Consider the following 18,416-nt stretch of genomic DNA (forward strand, 5'->3'; position numbering starts at 1 on the left):
GTGTTTCCTTCTCCATCACCTTCATACCTAAATCATTATTATGCCTTATTGATATTATACAGACACTTCCTAAATATTTTATCAATTCACTTACTTCCTTCTCTACTGCCATCACACATCATCTTTCCCTAACAACCTGCTACAGGTCTTCCTCTACTTGTTCTTGCCCTTTTTGTTCCAATTTTCCCATAAAAGCCAAACGTCTTTTTTTTTCAACTTTTTATTTTGAAGTGATTATAGATTCATAGGCGCTTATAGAGAAATGTACAGAGAGAAGTCCTGTGCATCCTTCCTTCAACCTCCCTCAATGCTAACTCCTTACACTAGAGTATAATATCAAAAACAGAAGTTGACATTGATATAGTCCATAGAATTAATTCAGACTTCACCAGTTATTCACGCAGTTGTGTGTGTGTGTGTGTGTGTGCGTGTGTGTGTGTGTAGTTCTATGCAATTCTATCACATGTGTAAGCTTTGTGTAACCACCACCACGGTCAAAATACTAGACTGTAGCATCACAAGACTCCCTCATGTTACCCCTTTATAACCATACCCGTCCCCTCCCCTGTATTGAATCCCTAGCAACCACTCATGTGTTCTTCACAGAATACTGCTGGTGCTTCGATCTTGGATTTTTAGCATCCAGCACTGTAAGAAAAAATATCTGTTGTTTAAGCCACCCCAACTTAGTCCCTGCTGGTGCCTTCTACAGGTATAGAAGGCCCTCCCCTTGTCCACCTGGTGTCACTGGACCAGCTTTTGCATTGGGATAGGAGAGTGGAAGCCACTGGGTCTGGCCCTCCTATGATCCTGAGTGAATGGCAGGGAGACACAGGCAGCTGCTGATGCTGCCCCTGCCATGGACAGGATGCCACTGGAAGCTGGGTGGGACAGTGAGGACTGGGGTGGTTGGGCCTTCTTGCTATTGATGCTGCCAGTGGATTGGACCACTGCCAGGTCCAGATTGTAGAATGAGGATTACGACTCTCCACTGTGTCTGTCATGCTTTCCTTCTCCAGTCCTCGGCCAGAAAGGACAAGCTTTTCTTTGGGGTCGTTTTTGTTTTGCCTATGCCTGTGGGTGGTTCTGGGCTTTAGACCTCTCCTGTGCCCAGTCTAGGAGCATACAGGAGATAAAAGGAAAATCTAGGAAATTTCACCACGTAGTCAGTCCCCATGTCCTCAAGTTCTGTTCTCAACAGTCTGCCTTCTTTCTTCCTTCCTAGCCAGTGCTGTTGACACTTTTTTCAGCTTACTTTCAGAGTTCTTTCTTCATTGTCTAATGGACAATTTCCTGGGTATTTTATTGTATTTATAGAGGAGCACAGAATAAAGGATTCTATACCATCTTGCTGTAGAACAGGAGCCAAAATAATCTTTTAAGAAAGTAAATGTGTTTGGATTGCTTTACCCTTTATCAGCATCATTAAAAATCATCAATAGGCTTTCTGAATTCCAGTCACATGGTCTTCTTTCAAATTTATACATACACCATATTCCATTTCTACTCAGATACTTTTCTACTGCTCTTCTTTCAGCCCAGGACCATTTTTTTTCTCCCTTCACAATCTCCCATCTTCTATTCTCTAGAACCCCTTGCCTATCCATGAATTCCTATTTATCTTTTAGAACTCAGCTCAAATATTTAGTCAAGGAAGTCCTCTCTGACTCCCCATACCAGATCAGACCCTATACACTGTTGTACTCCCTCTGTTCTCCTTGGTGTTCAGCCATCGCATTTATAATTAAGCTAATGGTTGTGTAGTTAATTGTTTAATACTAAACAATCTCTATCCTTTGCTAGAATGCAAGCTTCTTAAGGTCTGGGTCGATCTTGTTCATCACTGATCTCCCCACCTCCCTCCCGGTACTCACCAAGTATCTGACTACATAAAAAGTTTTCATTACCTAAATTTTAAAAATTCAGTGTGTGTCTGGGATTTTCCATTTTCAGAAAGCTTTGCAGTCATTAAGTAGATAAATGTCTGAACAGTCCTGAAAGTTTAAGGAATTAAAAATCACACAGTAGTTAGGAAACAGTTGTCCTCTTCTCAAAGCTCAGTTTGAGAAAATTCCTCCCACCTACAAGGGGGAGTTTATAGTAAAGACACCTTTTTGTCTTTTCATGGCAGGTCAGTAATTTAGTTCTAAAGTGTAGCTTTCCTTGATTTCTTCCACAATTATTTACTCCCGTCAGCCAGGCATGGGGCAGGATCCTGGTGAGACAATGGTGGACAAGACAGGCCAGCTTTTCTTTGATGAAACTTGCAGTTGGAAAACACAGAGATGATCTTCAGGGAGAAACTGTGAAGACCCACAGCTATTGTGTTTCTTACTTGAGAATTGGTGTCAGTTTCTAATATTTCTAATTTTTACTCAACTAAAAGAAACAGAGAAAAATTATTTCTCGAACAATGAACCACAGAATTAAGAAAAAAATCAGCATTTTGGAAGAAAAATGTGGAGCAGCCCATAGGCCAGTGATTTTCCCTAAATCTGTAGGGGATTTGGTGCATTCTGTTTGGATTACTTACTAATACAGGAAGAGGAGCTCAAGTAACAATGTGTTGCACAATGTTCTTCTGGAAATCTCGTGTTAAAAGTAATGCCACCACCAATGTAAAGTTGCTTTTATTTCCTCAGCAGAGTTTATAAACTGAATTTTTGTTCCAGTAAATACACAGCAACAGTAGTAAGTAGAGAGGAAACGACAGTTCCCTAGCATTTCCTAACATTAAATAAAACAAAACTCCAAATCCTCAAAGATTGTTGCCATCTTTCCTTCAGTAATAAATACATTAAACTCAGTTCACTTGTTTGCTAGCATTCCAGTAAGAAGAATAAATTCTAACATTACAGTTTTTGGTCTTGACATCTGAAAATGTGATTGAAAAAGATGCTGATGATCACTATGTTTTCTGAGGTTAATATTTTAGATGTAGCCTTTCTATCTTTGTTGGAATTGCTATGTTAACTATGGTGGATATTTTGTATCGGTTGGTTAAAAGAGGAAATGACCCCACTTTAGACCATTATAACAAACTTCTGCATCTGCCATAATCTTAATCAGTCAACTGATACATGAATAATTTGATCATCTTTTTACCATTGAACTGATAGATTGTGTAAACTTACAGATGAAATCAGTTAATAGTGTAAAAAACTGTATTTAAAACCTGACTTATTGGGCTTAAGGTTGATATTTAATTAAATCTTCTTCCCTATCCTAAGTTTGGAACTGGAGTTGAAAAAATGGAGGTCAAAGTAGCAGCTAAGCTGTGTGACTTAAATGTATGACCATGAGCAGAATTTCTCTTATCTTGTTTAAATCTAAACCTTACGATGATCTACTCAAGCATTGTTGTTTAAAAATGAGTGCACAGATTCTTTGACATTTCTCCCTTCAAAAAGTGGAATCTACTTCCTCTCCCCTTGAGTGTAGATAGATTCAGTGACTTGCTTCTAAAAAGGAAAATATGGCAGACGTGATGACTGTGACTTTTGACACTCAGTCAATAAAAGGCACCCTTATTCCCTTCTTGTTCTTTCTTTTAGACCATTCACTTTGAGGAAAGACAGCTGCTGCCATGTCATGAGGACACTCAGCCAGTCCATGGCAAGATCCACATGGTAAGGAACTGGACTTCCTGCCCACAGCTATGTGAGGGAGCCTCTTGGAAGCAAACACTGAGAAATCTGGCTCCTGTCTAAAAGCCCGTGAGTAATTTTCAGACCTGATCACAGGTAATTTCCAAGGCTTTGCCTGGCAGACCCGATGAGAGAAAGCTGTCCTCTCCAGGCCAGGTCTGTGTACAGCCAATGCATTATGGTCTCTGAAGGGAGTTGCAGCCAAGGACTCAGGCCCCCTGGCCAGTCACGTCCTTCATATATTTGCATTCTTGGTTTCGGTGGGCACCTGCATTCAAGCTCCCTTTATCTGAGGCCTTAGGCAGAGGTCAACTCCAGGTGCCTCTCCTGAGGTCTCCTTATTACGGGGAGGAGGAGGAAATCTTGAATTCACTTAGGAGGGTGTTAGGAAGGCTACTGTAAGGAACTAATAATTGAGCTCAGATCTAAATGATACTTAGGACTAACTAGATGAAATAGGAAACTTGTGAATAGGTAAGAGGTGTCTCACCCTAAGGAGTAACATGCGTTTACCCAGAATTCCAGCCTTACAACTATGAAGCTTCGTAAGGTAAGTAGAGATAAAAAGCAAGATGAGCCAAAAATATCTCCAGAATGCTGACCCTATAGGCAGTAACCCTGGTGTGCCTCCTTTTTGGAAGCAGGGGGTGCACAATGCAGAGAGGGGAAAAGGCTGAATTGTATATGTTCAAGTTCTTTTCTCAATTTCACCCTTAGGAGAGTCATACCTCTTCCCCAGAGAGGGCAGTTAAGGGAAAACCACTCCACAAATGGACCAAATTAGGGTCTTAGTGAAGTTGTATTTTCCACATTTTGTTACAATGATCAACATTCTGGGAAATTTTACAGGTTATAAAATCAGTAACTGTTACTATGATATTTTGGACACCCAAAATATCATAAAATAGGTGCACAGATTCTTTGACTGTGGTTTATGATTCTTAGCAGGGCAAAAAAAAGTGAAACTTTCGATGAGTAAGGTTATAGACATGGTCTTTTGTCAGGAATAAAATCTTAAATTTGTTGCTGTAAGTAGTCAACTTCTCTTCTACTTAATGCCAATTTATCTGTGGGCAATTCACTATTTTCTCCATTGAGATACTAAAAGACCAGTAATTAACCTGAAGGAAAAGAGAAAAGTGTGAACTCCATAAAAATACCTTTATCAAGTTCTTTGCATTCTTTGGTCTTCATCTGTCACAATACCACACTGAGCTAATTATTCATTATATCCAGTTAACAAATGTCTATTCGGGGACTTCTCTGTTTTGGGATCTGTGTTATATATGGTGGGCACAATACTGAGCAAAACAAAAAGACATTATTTCTGAAGTTAAAAAGTTTATAGTCGAGTAAGGAAAGCAGACGTCAATAAAATAATTCCAAAAAGTCAATGTAAAATTGCATTGGTAATAAGTGCTAAGAACAGATGCATGGTACTGTGTAGGCCATGAAGAAGGGATGTGACTTAGGTGGGAAGCAGAAAAGACTCCTCTCGTTGGAAGTAATATTCAAACAGAAATCTGAAAGACAAGTAGTAATAGCTAAAATCAGAAGGGTAGAGATAGGTAAGAGGTTTTCCAGCCTGAGAAAATAGCTCAGGTGAATGGCACCTTGCAGCAGGCAGTGTGGTTAAACATCAGGGGTAGATAAGGCCTATTATGTCTACACCCAGTTAAGAACTGGCTTTTTCAAGCATCATATTTTCCTGGACAGAACAACAAGTGGATGCTAGTGGTGGGAATTTATTTGCTTAGAGTATTCAATTAGGATATTGAAAAAAAATGAACCTTAAAATTCCAGTGGCTTAACATGATAGAATTTTCTTTCTCATTCCTGGAACAGTCTATTGAGGATGTTACTGCTTGGTGGTGGCCTTCCACGTAGTGTTTCAGAGACTCAGTATCCTTCCATCTTGCGGCTCCACCATCCACTAGCCTCCAAAAGGTGGAGGGAGACAGAGTGAAGAGGGCACAACCACTTCTTTTAAAAATCCAGGCTCTGAAGTAACACACATCATTTTGCTCCTATTTTATTGTTGTGAACTAGTCATGTGACTGTACCTTTATGCAAGGGGGTGCCGGGGAATATACTCACTGCCCGGGAAGATGTCTCTGAGAAACACCTACCATATTCTAGAAGGTGGAACATAAATTTTCTCATGAACAGCTAGCATCTTTGCCATACTTACTTAATGACTGCAAACTACTGATTGGTTATGTCATTATACCCCCGACCTTGAATTGCATAACTCTCTGGGCAATTCTGTGAAACTTTCAAAACAACATACTGATTTTTCAATGTGAAAAATAAACACATATGCTATTGGCATTTTGGAATGAGGTATACAGATCTTTATGATCATAGATATTTTTATGATATATTTATAAGAGGAAAAATCACTCCCTAGCAGGAGAGAAATTAGTTAGAATTGTTTATCTTGTTTAGAAACATGGTCTTTAATAATTTTTCTCAAGCCTTGAGCAACTACTTATATGGATGGATCCTAAATCGAATGCAAGTGAGTACAGAGGACATTTTTGAATAAGCAGTTGCAATTTCCTTTCTAACTGTAAACCTCTTCAGTTATAACAGGAAACTAAACAGAATTTGCATGTGTGAAAGGTTCAGTTTGAGGTATTTTATTTTTATCATTCTTTCAAACTCATTGGTTCATCTGACCTTTTTTTACGGTAAAATTTATAATGTGAAAGTTTTTTATGGTCAAAATTTATAATGGGAAATACCACAAAAGTGTGTGTGTGTTTGGTCCGCCCAAAAGGAGCTTTAGAGATCAGATAAGTAGGTGAGAAGACTACTGAAGCAGAGAAATTACTGCACATAGTGCCACCCTAGCTCTGGAATAAGTGGCTTTAGCCCCAGAAACATTGAGAGCAGGAACAATATCTGACTCATCTAGTCAAGGGTGAAAAACTAACCGGAATTATTACTTTAGCCTAAGAGCGATAAAGCACCAGGTGCTGAGATCCTGACCTGAGGTACATAAATTAAAAAACAATGGTAAAATATTATATCTGTGTAGTGCTTTGTGATTTCCAAAGAACCATCTGGGGTTGATATTTATCACCGTTGCAACACAGCAATAAAGATAGACAGTTATAAAGTCGAGCACTTCAGAGAAGTTACGTATGCACAAATCTTTTGGTTAAATTGCCCCAGGAGTTGAGTGTTCCTAGTATTTATAAACTTCCACTTGACTTTGAGTTTATGTCACTCCTTGTTCTCCTGTTGATGGATTGCACTTTAAGTGCAACCCTAATATACTAATACTCATGAATAACATTTTTGACTGGGTGAGCTAAGCTATTATATAATTGGACTTTTTACCGCCAGGCATTGAAGTAATCTAGGATCCTTACGTAGTCTTGGCTTCTAGGTTTTTTCCTGACCCTTAGAGTTTTATGCCCTTGGCCAAATTTCTTATCTCTTTGAGTCTGTTTCTTTATCTGTAAAATGGAGATAAGGATACTTGTTCTTATCAGTGTCATGAAACACACATGGGTAATTTATAAAGATTGTGACAATTTTTATAAACTTAAATGTTCTACAAATATAAATTATTTGACTTCCTCTTCCTTGTTGGTTTTTATAATCCAACCTAATCCAAAAATAAATGGATCTCAACCATGGGCTTGAGCCTAAATGAATTTGGTTCTTGGGATAACAAACTTGTTTAATGATTTCTTAACCTTGACTTAAGTTGACCAACTACCCTAATTTGTCCAAGATTTTCTGAATTTGAGCAATGAAAGTCCAACGTCCTGGTAAACCCCTCAGTTCTGGGAAAACCAGGATGGCTGGTGACTCTACCTTGACTTTCTGATTCTAAGAATCCTTCTCAGAAATAGTTTTTAATCCTCTCTTATTAATATGAGATCGTTCTTTGGAAAGAATATCCCTTCCATATGAGTCCGTTTGTTTTTCAGAATATGGATTATATCAGACTTTCAACCAAATCACATGGCTAAATAGTACGTAATACAGTTCACATGCTTACATAATGACATAGAACTTTTATACAGAGATATGTGATCAGTTAATTGTGATAACCTCCACGCCAGCACTTACTATATTTAATTGAACTGTTTAACCATCTATTTCCCTCATCAGATCTAATCAGGAATCCAGTCGTGCTCATCTTTGATTCTGTAGCATCTAGCATGCTGACTGGCATACTGGAGACACCTAGGAAGTATATAATAAACTGAAATATGGAGCTTAAACTTGCACAGTTCAACCCTTATGAGAGTCGGATTTTTGATGATCTATAAAGTGTACATAATAAAAGCTTCATTTAAGCCTCATAGAGTTTAGTAATACTTAAATTAAAAAAACATGAAAAATGTTACTTTTGTAAACTATAAAGTATAGTAAAATTAAAATTTGAGAAAGAATTGATATTAATATTTAATAACTTTAACCTTACAATTTGTCTTTCGGTCTGTCATGACTCCTGGATTCTTGATTTGATCTTTGAATATTAAATTTGTGCTTCTACCCAAGAGTTTATGTCATTTATCCTATCCTATCCTAAATGACCACAGGACAATGTGAAACAGACTCTCCTTGACATGGATATAGCCACTTATAAATTAATATCATCATATCCAAATATAATAAGAAAAGTAGTTGCGTTTAAGTTCAGTCTAGTTTATTTCCTGAAAGACTTTGCTCAAAGGTCATCTATGTGTGTTTTGTTTTGTTTTTGGCTGCACCGCGAAGCTTGTGGGATCTTAGTTCCCCGACCAGGGAATTAAACTTGGGCCCTCGGCAGTGAGAGCACGGAGTCCTAAACACTGGACCACCAGGGAGTTCCCTAAGGTCATCTATATTAATGCTGTGCAATAGTTGGTAAACCAATGAAACCTCAATAAATTATGTATTTATTGCAAAAGGAATTAGGTCTTTATTGCAACATGATTCACAGTTGTCTCTTCAACTTATTCCTGATTAGAAAGTGTTCTTCAAATGCTGTCACATCCAGGGCTTGATTTTGGTGGCCCATCACAGGTACTCTGTTCCTATGGAAATTCCCACTAAATTAATCCTTGGTTCTGAAAATCCATCAAGAATTCAGAGCAGCTTGATCAATATGGAAGATAGTCTTTGCCTCTGGATTTGGATTAATTAATTAATTAATTTGCAGATTGCATTTTATTTATTTATTTTCACATCTTCATTGGAGTATAATTGCTTTACAATCGTGTGTTAGTTTCTGCTGTATAACAAAGTGAATCAGCTATACGTATACATATATCACCATATCCCCTCTCTCTTGCGTCTCCCTCCCACCCTCCCTATCCCACCCCTCTAGGTGGACACAAAGCACCGAGCTGATCTCCCTGTGCTATGCGGCTGCTTCCCACTAGCTATCTATTTTACATCTGGTAGTGTATATATGTCAGTGCTACTCTCTCATTTCGTAGCAGCTTATCCTTCCCACTCCCGGTGTCCTCAATTCCATTCTCTATGTCTGTGTCTTTATTCCTGCCCTGCCCCTAGGTTAATCAGAACCTTTTTCTTTTATTATTTAGATTTCATATATATATATATATGTGTGTTAGTGTATGGTATTTGTTTTGCTCTGACTTACTTCACTTTGTATGCCAGACTCTAGGTCCATCCGCCTCACTACAAATAACTCAATTTCGTTTCTTTCTATGGCCGAGCAATATTCCATTGTATATATGTGCTATGTCTTCCTTATCCATTCATCTGTTGATGTACAGTTAGGTTGCTTACATGTCATGGCTATTGTAAATAGTGTCTCCTTTTGAATTATGGTTTTCTCAGGGTATATGCACAGTAGTGAGATTGCTGGGTCGTATGGTAGTTCTATTTTTAGTTTTTTAAGGAAACTCCATACTCTTCTCCATAGTGGCTGCATCAGTTTACATTCCCACCAACAGTGCAAGAGGGCTCCCTTTTCTCCACACCCTCTCCAGCATTTATTGTTTGTAGGTTTTTTGATGATGGCCATTCTGACTGGTGTGATGTGATACCACATTGTAGTTTTAATTTGCATATCTCTAATGATTAGTGATGTTGAGCATCTTTTCATGTGCCTCTTGGCCATCTGTATGTCTTTCTTGGTGAAATGTCTATTTAGGACTTCTGCCCATTTTTTAACTGGATTGTTTGCTTTTTTTGATATTAAGCTCTATGAGCTATTTGTATATTTTGGAGATTAAGCATTTGTCTGTTGTTTCATTTGCAAATATTTTCTCCTATTCTGAAGGTTGCCTTTTTGTCTTGTTTATGGTTTCCTTTGCTGTGCAAAAGCTTTTACGTTTCATTAGATCCCATTTGTTTATTTTTGTTTTTATTTCCATTTCTCTAGGAGGTGGGTCAACAAGGATCTTGCTGTGATTTATGTCATAGAGTGTTCTGCCTATATTTTCCTCTAAGAGATTTACAGTGTCTGGCCTTACATTTAGGTATTTAATCCCTTTTGAGTTTATTTTTGTGTATGGTGTTAGAGACTGTTCTAATTTCATTCTTTTACATACAGCTGTCCAGTTTTCCCACCACCATTTATTGAAGAGGCTGTCTTTACTCCATTGTAAATTCTTGCCTCCTCAAAGATAAGGTGACCATATGTGCATGGGTTTATCTCTGGGCTTTCTATCCTGTTCCATTGATCTATATTTCTGTTTTTCTGCCAGTACCATACTATCTTGACTACTGTAGCTTTGTAGTATAGTCAGAAGTTGGGGAGCGTCATTCCTCCAGCTCCGTTTTTCTTTCGCAAGATTGCTCTGGCTGTTTGGGGTCTTTTGTGTTTCCAAATAAATTGTAAAATTTTTTGTTCTAGTTCTGTGAAAAATGTCAGTGGTAGTTTGATAGGGATTGCATTGAATCTGTAGATTGCTTTGGGTAGTATAGTCATTTTCACAATGTTGTTTCTTACAATCCAAGAACATGGTATATCTCTCCATCTGTTTGTATCATCTTTAATTTTTTCATCAGTGTCTTATAGTTTTCTGCATACAGGTCTTTTGTCTCCTTAAGTACGTTTATTCCTAGGTATTTTATTCTTTTTGTTGTAATGGTAAATGGGAATGTTTCCTTAATTTCTCTTTCAGATTCTTCATCATTAGTGTTAAGGAATGCAAGAGATTTCTGTGCCTTAATTTTGTATCCTGCTACTTTGCCAGATTCATTGATTAGCTCTAGTAGTTTTCTTGTAGCATCTTTAAGATTTTCCATGTGTACTATCATGTCATCTGCAAACAGTGACAGTTTCACTTCTTTTCCAAATTGGATTCCTTTAATTTCTTTTTCATCTCTGATCGCTGTGGCTAAAATTCCAAAACCATGTTGAATAATAGTGGTGAGAGTGAGCAACCTTGTCTTGTTCCTGATCTTAGAGGAAATGGTTTCAGTTTTTCACCATTGAGAATGATGTTGGCTGTGGGTTTCTCATATATGGCCTTTATTATGTTGAGGTAGGTTCCCTCTATGCCCACTTTCTGGAGAGTGTTTATCATAAATGTGTATTGAATTTTGTTAAAAGCTTTTTCTGCATCTATTGAGATTATCATATGGTTTTTTATCCTTCAATTTGTTAATATGGTCTATCACATTATTTGATTAGTGTGTATTAAAGAATCCTTACATTCCTGCGTTAAACCCCACTTGAACCTGGTGTATGATCCTTTTAATATGCTGTTGGATTCTGTTTGCTAGTATTTTGTTGAGGATTTTTGCATCTGTGTTCATCAGTGATATTGGCCTGTAGTTTTCTTTCATTGTGACATCTTTCTCTGGTTTTGGAATCAGGGTGATGGTGGCCTTGTAGAATGAGTTTGGGAGTGTTCTTCCCTCTGCTATATTTTGGAAGAATTTGAGAAGGATAGGTGTTAGCTCTTCTCTAAATGTTTGGTGGCACTATCATGTGAAGACGTATGTAGTTGGGCTTTTGTTTGTTGGAAGATTTTAAAACACAGTTTCAATTTCAGTGCTTGTCATTGGTCTGTTTATATTTTCTATTTCTTCCTGGTTCAGTCTTGGAAGTTTGTACTTTTCTAAGAATTTGTCCATTTCTTCCAGGTTGTCCATTTTATTGGCATAGAGTTGCTTGTAGTAATCTCTCATGATCCTTTGTATTTCTGCAGTGTCAGTTGTTACTTCTCCTTTTTCATTTCTAATTCTGTTGATTTGAGTCTTCTCCCTCTTTTTCTTGGAGAGTCTGGCTAATGGTTTATCAATTTTGTTTCTCTTCTCAAAGAAGCAGCTTTTAAATTTCTTGGCCTTTGCTATTGTTTCCTTCATTTTTTTTTCATTTATTTCCGATCTGATCTTTATGATTTCTTTCCTTCTGCTAACTTTGGGTTATTTTGTTCTTCTTTCTCTAATTGCTTTAGGTGTAAAGTTAGGTCGTTTATTCGAGATTTTCTTGTTTCTTGAGGTAGGATTGTATTGCTATAAACTTTCATCTTAGAACTGCTTTTGCTGCATTCATAGGTTTTTGGTCATCATGTTTTCATTGTCATTTGTTTTTAGGTATGTTTTGGTTTCCTCTTTGATCTCTTCAGTGGTCTCTTCGTTATTTTATAGCGTACTGTTTAGCCTCCATGTGTTTGTATTTTTTTTTCATGTGTTTGTATTTTTTACAGTTTTTTTCCTGTAATTGATATCTAGTCTCATAACGTTGTAGTCAGAAGAGATACTGATATCATTTCAATTTTCTTAAATTTACTAAGGCTTTATTTGTGACCAAGCATATGATTTATCTTGGAGAATGTTCCATGAGCACTTGAGAAGAAAGTGTATTCTGTTCTTTTTAGATGGAATGTCTTACAAATATAAATGAGGTCTGTCTTGTTTACTGTGTCATTTAAAGCTTATGTGTCCTTATTTATTTTCATTTTGGATGTTCTGTCCATTGGTTTAAGTGGGGTTTGAAAGTCTCCTACTATGATCGTGTTAATGTCAATTTCCCATTTTATGGCTGTTAGCATTTGCATTATGTATTGTGGTGCTCCTATGTCGGATGCATAAATATTTACAATTGTTATATCTTATTCTTGGATTGATCCGTTGATCATTATGTAGTGTCCTTCTTTGTCTCTTGTAATAGTCTTTGTTTTAAAGTCTATTTTGTCTGATATGAGAATTGCTACTGCAGCTTTTTTTTGATTTCCATTTGCATGGAGTATCTTTTTCCATCCCCTCACTTTCAGTCTGTATGTGTCCCTAGGTCTGAAGTGGGTCTCTTGTAGACAGCATATATATGGGTGTTGTTTTTGTATCCATTCAGCCAGTCTGTGTCTTTTGGTTGGAGCGTTCCATTTACATTTAAGGTAATTATCGATATGTATGTTCCTATGACCATTTTCTTAATTGTTTTGGGTTTGTTATTGTAGGTCTTTTTCTCTTTTGTTTCCTGCCTAGAGAAGTTCCTTTAGCATTGGTTGTGAAGCTGGTTTGGTGGTGCTGAACTCTCTCAGCTTTTGCTTGTCTGTAAAGGTTTTAATTTCTCCATCAAATCTGAATGAGACCCTTGCTGGGTAGAGTAATCCTGGTTGTAGGTTTTTCCCTTTCATCACTTCATTTATTTATAAATTTATTTATTTATTTAATTTAATTTTTGGCTGTGTTGGGTCTTCGTAGCTGCAAGTGGGCTTTTCTCTAGTTGCAGTGAGCCAGGGCTACTCTTCATTGTGGTGCGTGGGCTTCTCATTGCGTGGCTTCTCTTGTTGCGGAGCATGGGCTCTAGATGTGCACCCTTCAGTAGTTGTGGCATGCAGGCTCAGTAGTTGTGGCTTGCAGGCTCTAGAGTGCAGGCTCAGTAGCTGCGGCACATGGGCTTAGTTGCTCCATGGCATGTGGGATCTTCCTGGACCAGGGCTCGAACTTTTGTCCCCTGCATTGGCAGGCGGATTCCTAACCACTGTGCCACCAGGGAAGTCCCCTTTCCTCACTTTAAATATGTCTTGCCACTCCCTTCTGACTTGCAGAGTTTCTGCTGTAAGATCAGCTGTTAACCTTATGGAGTTTCCCTTGTATGTTATTTGTTGCTTTTCCCTTGCTGCTTTTAATATTTTTTCTTTGAATTTAATTTTTGATAGTTTGATTAATATGCATCTTGGCGTTTTTCTCCTTGTGGTTATCCTGTATGGGACTCTTTGTGCTTCCTGGACTTGATTGACTATTTCCTTTCCCTTGTTAGTAAGTTTTCAATGATAATCTTTTCAAATATTTTCTCAGACCCTTTCTTTTTCTCTTCTTCTTCTGGGACCCCTTTAATTTGAATGTTGGTGCGTTTAATGCTGTCCCAGAGGTCTCTGAGACTGTTCTCAATTCTTTTCATTCTTTTTCCTTTATTCTGCTCTGCAGTAGTTATTTCCACTATTTTATCTTCCAGTTCCCTTATCTGTTCCTCTGCCTCAGTTATTCTGCTATTGATTCCATCTAGAGTATTTTTAATTTCATTTATTGTGTTGTTCATCACTGTTCGTTTGCTCTTTAGTTCTTCTAACTCCTTGTTAAATGTTTCTTGTATTTTCTCCATTCTATTTCTGAGATTTTGGATCACCCCTGCTGTCATTACTCTGAATTGTTTTTCAGGTAGACTGCCCATTTCCGCTTCATTTGTTTGGTGTGGTGTGTTTTTACCTTGCTCCTTTTTCTGCTGCATATTTCTGTGTCTTCTCATTTTGTTTAATTTACTGTGTTTGGAATCTCCTTTTCACAGGCTGCAGGTTTGTAGTTCCTGTTATTTTTGGTGTTTGCCCTCAGTGGATGAGGTTGGTTCAGTGGGTTGTGTAGGCTTCCTGGTGGAGGGAACTGGTGCCTCTGTTCTGGTGGTTGGGGCTTGATCTTTTCCTTTTGGAGGGCAGGGCCACATCCAGTGGTGTGTTTTGGAGTGTCTGTGAACTTCGTATGATTTTAGGCAGCCTCTCTGCTAATGGGTGGGGTTGTGTTCCTGCCTTGCTTGTTGTTTGGCATAGGGTGTCTAGCACTGGAGCTTGCTGGCCGTTGGGTGGAGCTGGGTCTTAGTGTTGAGATGAAGATCTCTGGGAGAGCTCTCACCAATTGATATTACGTGTGGCCGGTAGGTTTCTGGTGGTCTAATGTCCTGGTCTTGGCCTTCCCACCTTGAAGGCTTAGGCCCAACACCTGGCAGGAACACCGTGACCCTGCCAGCCACATGGCTCAGAAGAAAAGGATGAGAGAAAAAAAAATAAAAAAACAAAAACAAACAGCCAGAACCATCGGACAAATGGTAAAAGCAAACCTATACAGAGAAAATCACACAAAGAAGCATACACATACACACTCACAAAAAGAGAAGAAGAAAAAAAAAAAAAATATATATATATATAAAAGGAAGAGAACAACCAAACCAATAAACAAAGCCACTGATGATAATATCGTCAGCACTAAATACTATATTAAGATAAACATAAAAGTAGAAAGTAGAAAAGATAAACATAAGATAAACATAAAAGTAAAAGTAGAAAAAAATTAGACGCAGAAGGCAAACCCCAAGTCTACAGTTGCTCCCAAAGTCCACCGTCTCAGTTTTGGGAACAGTCAGTGTCTATTCAGGTATTCTTCAGATGCAGGGTTTATCAAGTTGATTGTGGGGTTTTAATCCACTGCTCCTGAGGCTGCACAGTGAAATTTCTCTTTCTCTTCTTTGTTCACACTGCTCCTGGGGTTCAGCTTTGGTTTTGTCCCTGCCTCTGCGTGTAGGTCACCCTCAGACATCTGTTCCCTGCCCAGACAGGAGGGGGTTAAAGCAGCAACTTATTAGGGTGTTCTTGCTCTCTCAGGCTGGGGGGGAGGGAGGGGTAAGGTAGTCATAATTGGAATATGGGGCGAGCCTGAGGCTACAGAGGCTGGCATGACATTGCAACAGCCTGAGGTGTGCCGTGTGTTCTTCCGGGGAAGTTGTCCCTGGAGCTTGGGACCCTGGCAGTGGCGGGCTGCACAGGCTTGCAGGGGGGTGTGGATAGTGACTCGCGCTTGCACACAGGATTCTTGGTGGCAGTGGAAGCAGCCTTAGCATTTCATGCCCGTCTCTGGGGTCTGAGCTGATAGCCAGAGCTCATGGCCATCTCTGGAGCTCACTTAGGCAGTGCTCTGCTTTCTGTGGGCACAGTGGGGAGGAATCCCCTTTCCTCGTGCACCCTGAAACAAAGGTCTCTTGCCTCCAGCAGGTCGAGACTTTTTCCTGGAGTCTCTCCTGGCTAGCTGTGGCACACTAGCCCCCTTCAGGCTGTGTTCATGCAGCCAACCCCAGTCCTCTCCCTGGGATCCGACTGAAGCCCGAGCCTCAGCTCCCAGCCCCCACCCATCCCAGCGGATGAGCAGACAAGCCTCTCGGGCTGGTGAGTGCTGGTCGGCACCAATCCTTTGTGCAGGAATCTCTCTGCTTTGCCCTCCGCACCCCTGTTGCTGTGCTCTCCTCTGCGGCTCCAAAGCTTCCCCCCCGCCATTCCCCTCCCCTCATCTCCACCAGTGAAGGGGCTTCCTAGTGTGTGGAAACTTTTCCTCCTTCACAGCTCCCTCCCACTGGTGCAGGTCCCATACCTATTCTTTTGTCTCTGTTTTTTCTTTTTCTTTTGCCCTACCCAGGTATGTGGGGATTTTCTTGCCTTTTGGGAAGTCTGAGGTCTTCTGCCAGCGTTCAGTAGGTGTTCTGTAGGAGTTGTTCCACATGTAGATGTATTTTTGGTATATTAATGGGGAGGAAGGTGATCTCCACATCTTACGAAGGCCCAACCAGTTTTGCAGATTTTAAAATGTTAAGACAAGGTTCTCATGTGAGACTCCTGGCTAATGTGTATTCAGGTCCCAAATCTTGCCTTCAGTGTCACTTCCTGGGGACAACCTTCTCAACTCCCCCAGATTAAGTAAGGTCTCTTGATCATGTGCTCCCATAGTACCCTGTGACTCTCTTTCTTAGCTATTGCCATGAACTATGTGATAAAGGGAAGAAAGAGCCTGAAATTTCATTTAAAAGAGATTCACTTTATTCAGTTGAAACTATACTTCATCTTATTCTATAATGGCATCATTGTTACTGAACCCTAAATCCTCCTGGGTGGTTGCTCAGCCTCTTGAGAAGCAGTGGGAGGCTGGTATGTGATCTGGGAGGAATGTAGGACATCAGTAGAACTGGTGATGTTCTAAGCCAGGCCAGGGCTCGGAAGACTTTTTTAGATTGCTGGTTTGTTGTGAAAGGATATAACTCGAAAACAGCCGGATGGAAGAGATGAATAGGGCACGATGTGGAAAAGGGCATGGAACATCCACGCCCTTTCTGAGCGTACCACATGTTCGCCAACACAGAAGCTCCTGGATTTCAATTAATTTAGATTAAGCTCTTGGATTATTTTGATGATGGAATAGGTGGCTCTTCAGTTTCTTCTCCTGCAGGATGCAATGTGTGGGGTCCCCAGTAACCGAGTCCTCTCTTTTTACAGTGATCTAAAGTAAGGCCTCAGACAGAGGGGAGTATTCCAGAGCAAAACCTACCATTTCCTCTCTGGATTTCAAGCTACCTCTTTTCAGAGATATTTAGAGTGAGAACATGGTGTTTGGAGTCTTTATCATTGGAGCTGAATTGAATTATTTTTCTATATCATGGACTCTTTGGAGAAAAGAAGGACACAAGAGACCTGGAGTAGACTGGTAGGACTCCCAAGATCAACTTGAACTTGAAGTTGTAAAAGCCATAGTGGAGGGTAGTGGGAATGGTGAAGTAAAGACCAACATGGATATGGTGAGTAGAAGATAAGGTGTGCTGACTTCTTAGGTCATGTTGTCAGGAGGGATGGGCTAGAATATTTATTCTTTTATGTAGTCATTCCTTTATTCAACAAACAACTATTTATTACCTGCTAAGTAAGAAATGGGCTTATACTAGTGACCATGATAGGTCTTTGCTTTCACAGAATTTGCATTATTTTTTTGTGGGGGAATCACTGACAGGTAGATAATAATAATAATTAAATTTCTAAACCATAATTCAAAAAGAGTCATGTACCACAATGTTCATTGAAGCTCTATTTACAATATCCAGGACATGGAGGCAACCTAAGTGCCCATCAACAGATGAATGGATAAAGAAGATGTGGCACATATATACAATGGAATATCACTCAGCCATAAAAAGAAATGAAATTGAGTTACTTGTAGTGAGGTGGATGGACCTAGAGACTGTCATACAGAGTGAAGTAAGTCAGAAAGAGAAAAATAAATACTGTAATGCTAACACATGTATGTGGAATAAAAAAAAAAGAAAAGAAAAGAAAAGAAGGTTCTGAAGAACCTAGGGGCAGGACAGGAATAAAAATGCAGACGTAGAGAATGGACTTGAGGACACAGGGAGGGGGAAGGGTAAGCTGGGATGAAGTGAGAGAGTGGCGTGGACATATATACAAATGTAAAATAAACAGCTGGTGGGAAGCAGCCACATAGCACAGGGAGATCAGCTCGGTGCTTTGTGTCCACCTAAAGGGGCGGGATAGGGCGGGTGGGAGGGAGATACAAGAGGGAGGAGATATGGGGATATATGTATACATATAGCTGATTCACTCTAACACAACACTGTAAAGCGATTATACTCCAATAAATATGTTTAAAAAATAAGTAAATTTCTGAAAAATAACCAAGCAACATAAACATCAGGTAGTGATGTGTACATTGCAAATATTTAAACTAGGCAATGTGGTAATGAGTGTCAGCATATCTACACTGTTTGGCTGGTTGGGGGAATCATGCAGTAAAGGT

This window comes from Orcinus orca, chromosome 3 (assembly GCF_937001465.1).
Source record: "Orcinus orca chromosome 3, mOrcOrc1.1, whole genome shotgun sequence".
In the NCBI taxonomy this organism is placed as follows: Eukaryota; Metazoa; Chordata; class Mammalia; order Artiodactyla; family Delphinidae; genus Orcinus; species Orcinus orca.